Here is a 14,202-nt window from a genome sequence, read left to right on the forward strand (position 1 = left end):
GCAAGTTTTTTAAGTTATGCCCTGGGGGCATATAAGGTTTATATAGAAAGTTGTTTTATATGATTTATAGAATAGATTTTAGTCTTCCTCAAATCCAATTTTTATGTGTTCAAAAACTAAATGTTGACTTAAGATTAAATTGAAATGCACTGTGATAACGCTAATTCCTAATAAGGCATCTCAGCAGTATCCCAAGAACGGCTGAGGGATTATGTTCAAACGTTCGGGGCTACTTCTGCTCTTAAAATTTAACCAAACCAAAATAGCGAAAGTGTATCCAAGCTATCAAAGAAAGTAAACATATTTTTTTGCGAATGGTATCAAGTTTTCCATTACAGGTCAACTAGAGGAGTTATGAAACTAAATGTCAATATAAAAAGAACAGAAATCAATTAAAAAAAAACTTTTTCCACAAAACAAGTTTTTCAAAGAAAAGTAAAGAACTCCATTAAACAAAAAATGAGCAAAACTAAAATCAAATTATCTACCAAGTGTGAAACTACCACAAATCAGCATTGATAAATAAATGAAACCTAAAACGAACAGAAATTACAATAATTAACCGAGTCAAACTTAAAACGAGCAGAAATTAACATAAGTTGGGCGCAAAACCCCTATGCCTTCCCAAGGCCAGAACATAATTCGCACTTAACTGAAAAAAATACAAATGAAAGTACATTGTCAGTTTAATATACATATACTGATATTTAGTAATCAATCTATTAATAATACTTTATTTACTAAAGTTGTATAAGTAAAAACATTTATATTTTTTCAGTAAAGTGCAAATATTGCTCTGACCTTGGGAAGGCATATGGGTTATGCGCCCAACTTGTATTAATTTCTGCTCCTTTTGAGTTTTTCTCGGTTAATTATTGTAATTTCTGTTCGTTTTGGGTTTCATTTATTTATCAATGCTGATTTGTGGCAATTTCACGCTTGGTAGATTATTTGATTTTAGTTTTGCTAATTTTTTGTTTAATGGAGTTCTTTACTTTTCTTTGAAAAACTTACTTTGTGGAAAAAGTTTTTTTAATTAATAAAAAAAAAAGTTTTTTTAAGTGAAAGTAAGGAACGACGTTGAAAATTAAAACGAACAGAAATTATTCCGTATATGAAGGGGGCTGTCCCCTCCTCAACGCCTCGCTCTTTAAACTAAAGTTTGACTTTCTCACAACTCTATTTTTTTAAACAATAAAAAACTTTAGAGTAAAGAGCGAGGCGTTGAGGAGGGGGTAAACCATTTCATATACGGAATAATTTATGTTCGTTTTAGTTTAAACGTCGTTCCTTACTTTCAGTTAAAACAAAACAAAAAATTTAATCAATTAAAAGGAGTCCATACGAAACGACGGGCTATTATATACCGTTTATGCAGTAATACTAACGATTGTAGTATTGTATGGCTGGACAGCAGCTATTGGAAGGTAAGGCTACGAAGGGAATAAGTGAAGGCATTTATTGGGAAGTGGCATGACCTAGAAACCTGAAGCCTCAAGAAGTTTATTTCTACGCCAATAGATTTTTGTATCTACAATTTTAAACGTTCCATGACAAATTCTTGAGTTAATATAAAAGGAAGGGCTTAAGCCCAAGTCTCCGTTTAATGGGAGGAATCTGTTTGGATTAAACGTTCAAATAGAATGCTGAGGGGTTAACAACTCTTTTTTATTACGAAAATAATACTTAGTAACGAAATTTTTTTTTCCAGAAATTGCAAAATCGCAATAAAAACTTTAGCGTAAAGAGAGGGGGTAGAATTGAAGGGCACACCCCGTCTAACCTGAAAATTTTGAATTTTATTATATGCAGCAAAAACACACACAGGAGCATTCTTGTTCTAGCAAATTATTTTTAAAATATTGTTGAAAAAACAAGCTCTTCTTTTAAGATAATGCCTCGCAAAGTTGTAACATTTGGACAGGGAGACATTTTCTTTTATGTGAGTAAGCTAACTTAAGGTTCAGACGCGTACACTTTTGAAACGGTGGATGGAAATGCCACGTCCAACCAGCCTTTTAATAATTAACACGCTTTCTAAACATGATTGAACAGCAGGTCAGAACATATTGACGTCTTTTCATATTTACACGAAACAGAAAACAACAAAAGATGAATAGCAAGATTGATTTCTCCACCCAGAAACGAAATACCTGAATTTAAATTTGACATTAATAAAAATTGAGTAATATTAACTGCTTTTATGTTGTGCTTCTATTTGAGCCACTATTTCCTTTTATCTGGACCTGAAAATTCGTGTCTGTTCTTCTTTTTTAAACAAAATAAGCTTATGTTATTGTCATTGCCTGCAAACCTCATATTTCATGAACTAAATAAATACAAGTTTTTTCAACTAGAATTAAGGAGCAATGTCAAAGCTTAAAAAGAACAGAAATTATTTCGTAAATGAGGGGGGCTGCCCCACCTCAACCCTCGCTCTTTACGCGTAAGTCTTAAAGGTCTATAAAAACCCTTCTTATTCCAATTCAACAGCCCTTGTGTTTTAGCAGTCTTTCTTAAGGTATTGTGACAAAAACAAACTTCGGCGAAAAGAGGAAGGGCTGGATTATTTTGAACAAAATGGTTATCTCAAGATTTTGAACGGATGTCCTTGGGGAGAAGGGGAGCAAAAAAATCGTGAGAGAGGGGCTGGTCCCTCTAATCACTTTTGATTCTTAAAAAGAGTACTAAAATTCTCAATTTCCAATCGCATAAGTCTCCTTCGAAGTTTCTGCAGCACCGCCTTCAGTATGAAGATAATCTGGGGAAAAATTGAATAAATAATAATACATTGAAGCCATGTGGCTCCTTACTATAGGCAACACTAAAGCATTTGATTTGTTCTCAACACTCTACGTCAAATGAAAGTAGCTTCAGTGTAGGTTTTAAAGCTAGACTAGAAGATCAGGAGCTCAGCAATGGCTTGATGATATAAGTTCATCTTATTGTCTTTGTTTTTACATATTCAGGATCAGATAAAGTCAGAATCTTTAGACAAACATTTTATTTTGAATTACAGGCTCCTATTAAGTACATAAGGACATGAATTCAAGTGCGTGCCAGCTGTCAGCTGCTGGGGAACGGTTGGAGTGGCATGTGTTTCTCGAATGAACTGTGAACTTACCTGCTGTCATTTGATATCTAGATGGAATGAGGTGGTTTTTTAGGGCTTATTTTCTAAGGACATTTCTGGGACATTTAAGGAGGCGTAAATTTAACAGCAGGGAACTATCTACCTTAGTTCAACGCTAGGATGGATTAATGGATGGATGGATGAGTGATAGACAAAATCCAATGACAAGTGAAAATGACATAATTTCTTATACAAAACTGAAAAAGGCTTATACCAGCTTTTTACCACCTCTCACTCAGACTACGTGTATCGGCCCATGTGCAATATTTTTGGACTTACAAGAAAATGAGGGAAGTTATATCTATTTGAGGGATTTCCTGCTCTTAGCAACCTTCTTAAAAATCTTGGAGCGCCATATGTTTCACCAAACATGACGAAATTCAATGTCATCCGATTTTATGGGGCTATGGAGGTTCCCATAGGCAAAACACAGCACAGGAGAAGATCCATCTTACTCATATCACTAACCACCCTATAAATTTCAGTTTCCCATTGCATAAACAGCTTCCTAAGTCTTTGACACCCACTCTTTACGAAGTGGCTGGAAACAGGTTAATAATAACTTGCAGTGGCTGCAACTTCATCAAGATACTTAATTACTTTTTATACACCAACCAAATTTCAAGTGATGTTTCTTTTCATTTCAACTCAGGTCTAAGGCTATAAATAAGTGAAGATCAAAAGGTGACGTTGGGTAACGAAAAGATTGATCAGGTGAGCAGCTTCACTTATCTTGGTAGTATTATTAGTAAAGACGGCGGGAGCAGTGAAGATGTTAAAATTACAATATACAAGGTTAATGGTGTTTTTTCACAGTAAAAAAAGTTTGGAAGAATAGGAAGAAAAGAATGCAAACCAAGATTAAAATATTGGAAGCTACGGTGATGACAGTGGTCAAATATGACTCTGAAGCATGGGCGCTCCGAAAATCAGGTGAAGAATTGCTGGATGTTTTCCAGAAAAATTGTCTACGGATTGTTCTGGGTACCTGGCTGACTGACCGTATTTCAAACAGTAGGCTACGCGTAAGTTTGGTTCAATCCCGCTTTCTTGGGCTATAATGAGAGAAAGATCGAGATGGCTAGGGCACGTTGTGCGGATGAATGATGACAGATTGCCGAAGATTGTCCTTTTCGGCCAACCGTCTAGGGCTAAACGGAAAACAGGTCATCCTCGTCTGAGGTGGGAGGACGACATAAAGAAATGTTTAGAGGAAATGGGAATTTCCTGAGAGGGTGTAAAAAGGGAGGTTTTGAATAGATTGAGATGGAGGAGGAGTGTGCTTAGCTGTGTTGGCCTCAGGTGGCTTGGTGCTGCGGTGAGTTATTAGAAGTAGTAGTACTAGTAGTAGTACTGAGAGACTGGACAGCCCCTGACTCGAAACATTGCAATAAAAGTGTACAACAGGTGTTACTGCAAGACGCTAAAGCAAAGCACTGCCCATATGATGTTCCATGGTAATAGATGCCCAGAATCAACCCAAGAAAAGATTTTGTCAACAATAAAAGAATCATATTTCTGTCTTCAAACCGTCGATTGTTGTGAAGCACTGGGCAACCGTGAAAGGTGTATCGCTGGTTATGACTATACCGTTTGCTCATACTGTATGTTCTATTTTAAACAACGATACCGTACAGTTACATATATTTTTGGTTTCCAGTTGGTTTCCAGGTGCAGTTCAATAATTTTTTTGGTTTCCATATGATTGATTTTTCTTGACGTATTTAGTGTTATCCAATTTTTTTTATAATTATAGACGCAGTGATCAATTACATTTTTATAAATCTTATTTAATGAACTCTCTTTCCTTATGTTTATTTTTTTTTTTTAATTTCTTCATTTTTACGAAGCAAATGCTTTACATGTTATGTGTTTAAATGTTTAACAGTTTAATGTTATGCGATTTGTGTCATAATCCCCCTCCTAAGGACCATTGAGCCTTTGTGGGGATTTTTATATAAGAAATACATCTATCTATGTATATATCTATCTATCTAGAGGGAACGCCTTGAACAAAAATCTTTGGAGTAAAACGGTTTAAGTGTATGACCTGCAGTAAAATGTAAAGGGGGAAATGAAAAAGATTATGTCTTGGTCGTTCAAAAATGAAAAGCCGAGTTTTTTTTTACAACGAAAGATCGGCATAAAACACCCTAAGAGCCTAAATAGCAATGATGGTACGTGTTTTAGTATAAAGTTTGAGTCGTTCCCAAATCCAAATATTAATCGACATTGTTCGTAACAAAAGTCTTAAGTTACAGAAAATTCTCTGTGAGAAAACTTAATGCAAATCAATGATCAAGACGACCTATTGAAGTTATTAAAGCAGTCGAACGTTTTCATGAGTCTCTGGTTCTTTTTCATCAATTACTGTCTTGCATAGTCACTTCTCATAGACTATAAATCTGGACGTAGAACTTTTAAACTAGAAATGGTGGCTTATCCCACCTGCGCGCGAATTAATAGGACAGCGACATTTAAACAATAGTAAACTAGGTTCATTCCAAAATTTAAAAATGGCTTGGGTGACCTCATTATTCTGGTTGTGGCACATGTTAACAGGCCTTTCCTTTAAATCCACATTTTATTGCAATGGCTAAGCCAACATTTTTCTTTTCTGAAGTTAATAAAATCACCATTAAGAAAGAAACTCAAACAAGAATTTGAAGTTATCAAGTATTTTGCAGTAGGTTAGGTTAGGTAGGACCTCACAAAATGGAACGTGATTCGCATCTTTGTAATTTTTACTGAAAAGTGGGAACAAGCATCATCAGAGTCAAAACTGACCCGCAGCCTAAGCTCAGTTTTGTTCAGCTTTCTTTTGTTACTTCTTGTGGTTGATTTTGCATACGAGAATCCTTCAAAGAATTACTTGTATATAACTCTGGTTTTATAACTGCAATTTCTTTAAAAAGGGGGATATTTGTTGAGACAATTTTGTACAAACGGACTATATATGCTCCTACGACTGCACTTTCATTGTCTGGTACACAAATAGCAAGAAGTATGTTTAGTCTTCAGACAACATATATTTCTGGTGTACCAAAAAAGACTTTCACGACGGCCTTTATTGTATTTTATTCTGATTTGTACCTAACAGTTTCTTCTAAAAAAAAGTGTGCCACCAACATAGAAACCATTTGTTTGTTCTTCAGCTTGATGGCAATACTTTTCACCCATTAGGGTACCACCATCATCAAGTAACACGTGTTCTGAGAAGACTAAAGTCCTTATACAGAATGCCTTCTATCTGCTTAAGAAAAAAAACTAGGCTTTTTCTAAATGCAAAAACAGTTAAACCTATACCCTTTCTAATGCTTTTAAGAAGGAAGTAGAAAGAATGTATGTTTGGCTACATTTTACTTATTTCTTGACTTATTTTCTCAAGATGATACCGATTTTATTTTTGTCCTGTTGCTCTCCTGGATTTTTTTTATTTGCTTTTTAAGCTCTTCAAATTATTTAGTTTGGTGCAGAAGAAAGGAATAGAAATGTTACCAGTCCTTGTTGGGGGAAGGAGCTAAAATTCAGTCAGTCCTCAGAGTTAAGATCTTTGTTTCTTGGGGAGGGCACAACTTACAATGGTTGTAATTAGGTTGATACTGGAAGGTAGCTGATATGGTCTATCCTTTCATCAGCCAAGACTACATTTAAAGTACAATGGCAAATCTTCTTGCAGAATTATCAGCATTATCCCTTTGATCTCAGTAAACATGTTATTGTCTTCAATGAAGAATAACGAACAGTAATGCAGTGTTTGAGTCTGATATTGAACCCATTTTTGGGACAGAGCTTATGTTTTGTGAAAATAGCTTCCAATTGGCTCTGTTCCATTTATATTTCCCCAACTCGCGTGTGTGGATATATCTCATGGACTGTATACATTATCTCCAGTTCGTTGGACTTTGATCTGTAACTGATTCTACATGCGGCAACAACAGATTATGTAGCCTACGGTTTAAGTGACTTTTTGGGACAATAATAAAAAGTGTCTAACTCCTTTGGACTTAAAGGAGAATTGCAACAAAATTCAAAAGGTTAGAAAATCGCATAAACGAAAATATTTTAGAAATATTCAAATATATTTTTAAATTTGGTGCCCCACCTGACTTTCTGGCTAGATTTAGTTTATAAATGCTTTTTATCACCCAACTTATTCATCCCTTAAATAAATAAGCCTGAAACAAATGCTATATTCACGAAAACCAAACATAACAATTTAGTTAGCTAGTTCCTATATAATATATCGTCTTACTTTATAAGTTCTTGACAATTTTAGCGTTCAAATCATTGATTTTTGTCTAAAATATAAATAATACCTTCCTATTGGCATACAAACTATGCTAAGCCTGTTTTTCCCATATTACTTTTCAAATTTGACAAAACTAAATTCCACAGTTAAATATGAAAAACAAATGGGAGCTTCTTACGAAACACTTCTGGTTCCAGTAACAAATGCTTTACCCAGGATTTATAACTCAAACTACCGCAAAATCGAGGTCTTTGGCTCCCTCAGAGTCAAACGATAAATGAATAATATATTATTCACCTGCATGCTTAGCTAGACATGAGTGTCTATGCATAATCATTAGGGCTTTCTACCAATTAATTAAAAAAAACTTTTTCCACAAAATAAGTTTTTCAAAGAAAAGTAAAGAACTCCATTAAACAAGAATTGAGTAGAAATAAAATCAAATGATCTTCCAAGCGTGGAACAACCACAAATCACCATGAACAAATAAATGAAACCCAAAACGAACTTAAATTACAATAAATAACCGAGTTAAACACAAAACGAGCAGAAATTAACATAAGTTAGGCTCAAAACCCATATGCCTTCCCAAGGTCAGAACATAATTTACACTTTAATGAAAAAGAATACAAATGAATGTGCATTGTCAGTTTAATATACATATACTGATATTTAGTAATCAAAATGTTAATATTATTTGATTTATTAAAGTTATAAAAGTAAAAACATTTATATTTTTTTTTGGGGGGGGGGGGAATGGTGGCCGTGGAAGGGGTTTTCGTTGCCTTCCAATCACTTTCGACTATTAAAAAGGGCACTAGCCATTTCAATTTCCAATCGAATGAGCCCTTTTTGAAGTTTCTACGACAACGCCTTCTATAAAAACCTTATATGCCCCCAGGGCATAATTTACAACCCTTGGCCTGAGGGCTCTGAGGGGGTTGTCATCCTCTAAGACATAATTTACATAAATTAACACTACGTTGAACAAAATGGCTATCTCAAAATTTTGATTGGATGTGTTTGGGGAAAAAGGGGCGTGAGAGGGGGATTAGTTGCCCTCCAATCACTTTCGACTATTCAAAAGCGCACTAGCCCTTTGAATTTCCAATCGATTACAGCCTTTTTTGAAGTTACCACGACAACACCTTCTATAAAAACCTTACAACCCTTGCCCTGAAGGCAGTGGGGGAGTGTCCTCCTCAAAATAATAATTTATATCTGGAAATAGACTACGCTGAACAAAATGAATATCCCAAAAATTTGGATTTGATGTGTTTGGGGGAATGATGGGCGTGGGGGGGCTAGTTGCCTTCCAATCTATTTCGACTATTAACTAGCCCTTTGAATTTCCAATCGAATGAGTCTTTTTTGAAGTTTCTACGACAAAACCTTCTATAAAAACCTTATATGCCCCCAGGGCATAACCTACGACCCTTGCCCTGAAGGCTGTGGGGAATTGTCCCCCTCCAAAAACATAATTTGTATCTAGAAATCAATTACACTGAACAAAATGGCTATCTCAAAATTTTGATTGGATGTGTTTCGGGAAATAGTGGGCGTGGAAGGGGTGTTAGTTGCCTTACAATCACTTTCGACTATTAAAAAGGGCACAAACCACTCCAATTTCCAATTGAATGAGCCCTTTTCGAAGTTTTTACGACAACTTCTTCGATACGAAGTGCCCTGCTCTAAAGGAAAGAAATATTAAATGATACATTGTGCCAACATCGTTCTTATATGCCCTCAGAGCATAACTAAAACCCTTGCCCCGAGGGTTGTAGGGGTGTGTCCTCCTCAAAAACATATTTTCTATCTGGAAATCAACTACGCTGAACAGAATGGCTATCTCGGAATTTTGATTGGATGTGTTTGGGGAATGATGGGCGCGGGGGGGGGGGGGGGGGGCTAGTTGGCCTCCAATCCATTTTGACTATTAAAACGGGCACTAGCCCTTTGAATTTCCAAACAAATGAGCCTTTTTTGAAGTTTCTACGACAACACCTTCTATAAAAACCTTATATGCCCCCAGGGCATAACTTAAAATCCTTTCCCTGAAGGCTGTGGGGAAGTGTCCTCCTCAAAAACATAATTTCTATCAGGAAATTAGCTACACTGAACAAAATGACTTGCTCGAAATTTTGATTGAACGAGTTGCAGGAAATGGTGGGGGTGGAAGGGGTGTTAGTTGCCTTCCGATCACTTTCGACTATTAAAAAGGGCACAAGCCACTCGTATTTCCAATTGAATGAGCCCTTTTCAAGTTTCTACGGCAACTTCTTCGATAGGAAGTGTCCGGCTCTAAAAGAGAGAAATAATAAATGATACATTGTGCCAACATCGTTCTTATACGCCCTCAGGGCATAACTAAAAACCCTTGCCCCGAGGGTTGTGGGGGAGTGTCCTCCTCAAAAACATATTTTCTATCTGGAAATCAACTACGCTGAACAAAATGGCTATCTCAAATTTTGATTGGATGTGTTTGAGGGAATGATGGGAGGGGGGGGGGTAGTTGCCCTGCAAGCACTTTCGACTATTAAAAAGGGCACTAGCCATTCCAATTTCCGTCGAATGATCCCTTTTTGAAGTTTCTTCGACAACTCCTTCGATACGAAGTGCCCGGGCATGGAGAAAGAAGAAAAAAAAAGTATATTGTGCCCACGTCGTTCTTTACTTAGGCAGCGCTATCGCGCTGCCTATGATCCTTATTTGGTCTCGCTTTGATAAGCAGCCTTCAGTAGTCCAACGCGGTGATGGCTGGAAATGCATGTCTAGCTAAGCATACGTGTGAGCGGGGCTTAAACACCTGGCATTCCTAATGTTTTTGGTAAATAGTTTCGCATTGAATTCATTAGTGGCCTTATTCTTTGTGGTGCATAGGTTCTCCAGCCTCGTACTTGCAAGCCCACATGGTTATATAAATGTGATTATTCAAATGCAGTTACGTAGATGAAAAAGTTTCACCTATTTTTAAACAAAGAAAAAAAAAGAACTGGCCAAGCGGCTTAGATATTCGACATCGTTTGCTGGGACAAATGAGATTTTAAGCAGCTGCATCTATATTTGCTTAGGTAATTCCGCTTAATTTAGTTTGTCTGGTTACCTTTATTTTAGACAGTTAATTTTCCTGTTAAGTTCTATAGCCATCGATTAATGTGCTCAAACACTATCGTATGAAAAACGCAACTAGTGCGAAATAAACCCAGTTTTGCTATCAGGGAACGGAGGGGGCATGTTTTGTTTCTGAGTATTTGAGACTGAGTACGTGAGGAAAACATCAGCCTCGTTCTACTTTAATAATTTCTATATGTGCTAATTATGTCGGAAGTAAATTGTATCAGCTTAAGTTATAGTAGCTCCCAAGGCTTTATATCTTTTAAGTCGCTTTGTTTTCCTGAAATTTCCAATAAATTGGAGCCTCGCTACGAGTCTGCACGTCAGCTGTGTTTTCTTTGTCTTTCTTTGTCCAATTTCGTTTTATAGGAGTATATATAAATTAATACAGGATGGAATTAATTATCATTAACTGTAGTGTATTTCAAATTGTATGGCTAATTTGTCATTTTCCTAGCATCTTATATCTAGATTAAAAAAAATTATGATGTCCGAAGTGTCTCTAGGAATCATCGTCATGCATCTTGATATAATTTGTGACGGAATAAAGTGAGGTACTAATCCTAACGGTACTTTAATGTACTAAATAAAACAAACAAGTTTTTTAAACTGAAAGTAAGGAGCGACATTAAAACTTAAAACGAACAGAAATTATTCCGTATATGAAAGGGGCTGTCCCCTCCTCAACACCTCGCTCTTTACGCTAAAGTTTTTTATTGTTTTAAAAAATAAAGTTGTGAGACAGAGTCAAACTTTAGCGTAAAGAGCGAGGCGTTGAGGAGGGGACAGCCCTTTTCATATATGGAATAATTTCTGTTCGTTTTAAGTTTTAATGTCGCTCCTTACTTTCAGTTTAAAAAACTTGTTTTTTTTATTTAATTTCTGATCGTTTTTTAGTTAATGCAGCTTTTATTTTGGCTAACCGTCATTAAATAAGTAAACAAAATTTGCATAAAAATTTTACTTTTCTTTTGCTAAATGGATGTCTTTACAAATTAAATTACGTAACTAACTTCTATATTCGTATATTTTTTTTCTGGCAAAAAATACAAAGTTGCAGATTTTTGCAGATATGAGCTTGAAACCTATGTAATAGGGTTTTCTGATACGCTGAATCTGACGGTGTGATTTTCATTAAAATTCTTTCACTTGTAGGGGATGTTTCCCCCTCTTTAAAAAATCGGGTAAATTTTCTCAGGTTCGTAGCCTTTGATGAGTTATACTAAACTTAATAAAATTATATATTTAGAATCAGCATTATAAACACATTCTTTTGATACATTTATTGACATCAAAATTCCGTTTTTGAAAGTTTTGATTACTATAGAGCGGTATTGCTTGTTTTTTTATTATTTTTTTATTACATATATGTTATTACGTATATGAGGGGGTTCTCCCCTTAGTCAATACCACGCTCTTTACGTTAAAAGTTAAAAAAAAATGCATTCACAAACCCCTGAATCACAAAGGCCGTTTAATTAGAATAGATAGCTCTTTTGAAAGCACTAAAAAAAACTGTAGCGTAAAGAGAGAGGTATTGACTTGGGGGAGAACCCCCTCACATACGTTATAATTTTTGTTCGTTTTAAGTTCTAATGTTGCTTCTTACTTTCAGTTGAAAAAACTTGTTTTTTTTATTTAATTTCTGATCGTTTTTTAAATAATGCTTGGAAATCTGGCGCCCCCTTCATAGAAATGTCCCTTACCCCAAAGAAACATCCTCCACGGAAAGATTCTCCAGAGTAACCCCCTCCTCTAGCCCCCCCCCCTCCAGAAAAAAATCCTTCCTGAAAATGTCTGTATAATTCCCAATAACCAATAAATAATGCTGGCAAGTCCGGCGCCCCCTTCATGGCAATTTATCTTCCCCCATGAAATCTTCCTTCATGGACCGATCCTCCAACATAACCCCCGACTCACCCTTCCCTCCCACTACCAGAAAGAAACCCTCCTGAAAACTTCTGTATACTTCCCAATAACCAATACTATATGTTAACATTGGGTAAATTTCATAACTTTTGGCCCTCCCCCTGGAGACTTCGGAGAATTAAGTCATCCTAAAAGACATATTTATCATATTTTCGACCATGCTGAACAAAATGGCTATCTAGAAATTTTGATCGGGTGACTTTGGGAAAAAAATAAGCGTGGGAGGGGGCCTAGTTGCCCTCCATTTTTTTTGGTCACTTAAAAATGGCGCTAAAACTTTTAATGTCCGTTCTAATGAGCCCTCCCACGATATTCTAGGACCACTGGGTCAATGCGATCACCCCTGGGAAAAAAAAAAAAAATAAACACGCACCCTTGATCTTTCTTCTGGCAAAAAATGCAAAATGCCACATTTTTGTTTATAGGTGATTGAAACCTCTACAGTAGGATTCTCCGATACGCTGAATATGATGGTGTGATTTTCGTTAAGGTTCTATAATTTTCAGGGGGCCTTTCCCCCTTTTTTTGAAAATCAGCCAAATTTTCTCAGGCGCGTAACTTTTGATGGGTAGTTGATGAAACTACCCATCAAAAACTAAACTTGATGAAAGTTATATATTTGAAATCAGCATTAAAATCTGATTCTATTGATGTATCTATTGGTATCAAAAACCCGTTTTCTAGAGTCTCGGTTACCATTGAGCCGGGTCGCTCCTTACTTACAGTTTGTTACCACGAACTGTTTGAAAGCTGACTAAATTTAGAATGAAATTATGCAATTACAGCACACAGGCAAATTAGAAGAAATTCTATTCCAACGGAAATCTGATTTATGTTCTCCTTGACAATAACGCAAAATGGGGAGGAAAAATCTTCTATATTATAAATTCAAACGCCTGTTTTAAGCTTTAAAATTGGTAAACTGACATACTCAACCTCTCTCTTTTTCCTTCCTTTCACGCCTTGTCAACGACGAACATTTAGTTGTTATTGTTCTTAAGAGATAAAAATAATCTGGTAAGTACTCGTGATAGTTTTTCACTTTCTTTGTAACTCTACCCAGGAGCGGATCCAGGATTTTTTTAGGGGGGGGGCAAAATAGGTAAATCCGAGAAACTTGCGTTAGGAGCAAGTTTATTTAACGCAAACTTGCGTTAATTAAGTAAATTTCACTACTTTAGACTTCGTTACGGGGGCGGGGCCCTCGCCCTCCCTCTGGATCCGCCACTGACTCTACCAGAATCTTCTGAAACTGTAAGCGGATGAGGCGGTAAAGCTTAAGTCGGTTCTTCGGCACTTGGGTCTGGCCTCTTTCGATCTAAAGTTGGGTCAAGACCATGCCAATTGTGGTATTCAAGAATTTTATTCGTACCTAAGAGTGGGGGTCCCAATCACTAATTTCGGATCTCAGGAAAATTTTTAAATTAATGTAAATGACATCATAGTGCCTCCTTGTATACATGATGCCATTAGGATCATCATTTCCTATAACTATGATGCTAGGAAATCAGAAGTAAATAGTATACATAGAATAAACAGGAGGGCGAATCTCTGTTGATGCATTATCTTTCCCCTCCCACACACAGGACGCTGTAAGTCACACGAAATAAGCATTTATTTTCGTAAGACAGTAATAGTACTTATATACAGGGAAATACTACCATATCATCGATTTCACTCATTAAATTTTATATGATAGCAGAGGGAAAGCTACTATCTCGACTTCAAATGCTTTTGGGTCCTGAAATTAAGAAGCAGCAAATCTGACTTTAGA

At 36.2% G+C, this 14,202-nt stretch overlaps 1 protein-coding gene across 1 annotated transcript in view; it reads right to left on the bottom strand.

Moving 5' to 3' along the window:
• The window catches only part of LOC148955529 (lachesin-like), a 107,030-nt gene that overhangs the window by 21,137 nt on the left and 71,691 nt on the right, over positions 1–14,202 (bottom strand). The gene's annotated exons all lie outside the window — the stretch shown is intronic.

This window comes from Artemia sp. Qi Xiang Cuo, chromosome 2, assembly GCF_049724085.1.
Source record: "Artemia sp. Qi Xiang Cuo chromosome 2, ASM4972408v1, whole genome shotgun sequence".
NCBI classification, from domain to species: domain Eukaryota; kingdom Metazoa; phylum Arthropoda; class Branchiopoda; order Anostraca; family Artemiidae; genus Artemia; species Artemia sp. Qi Xiang Cuo.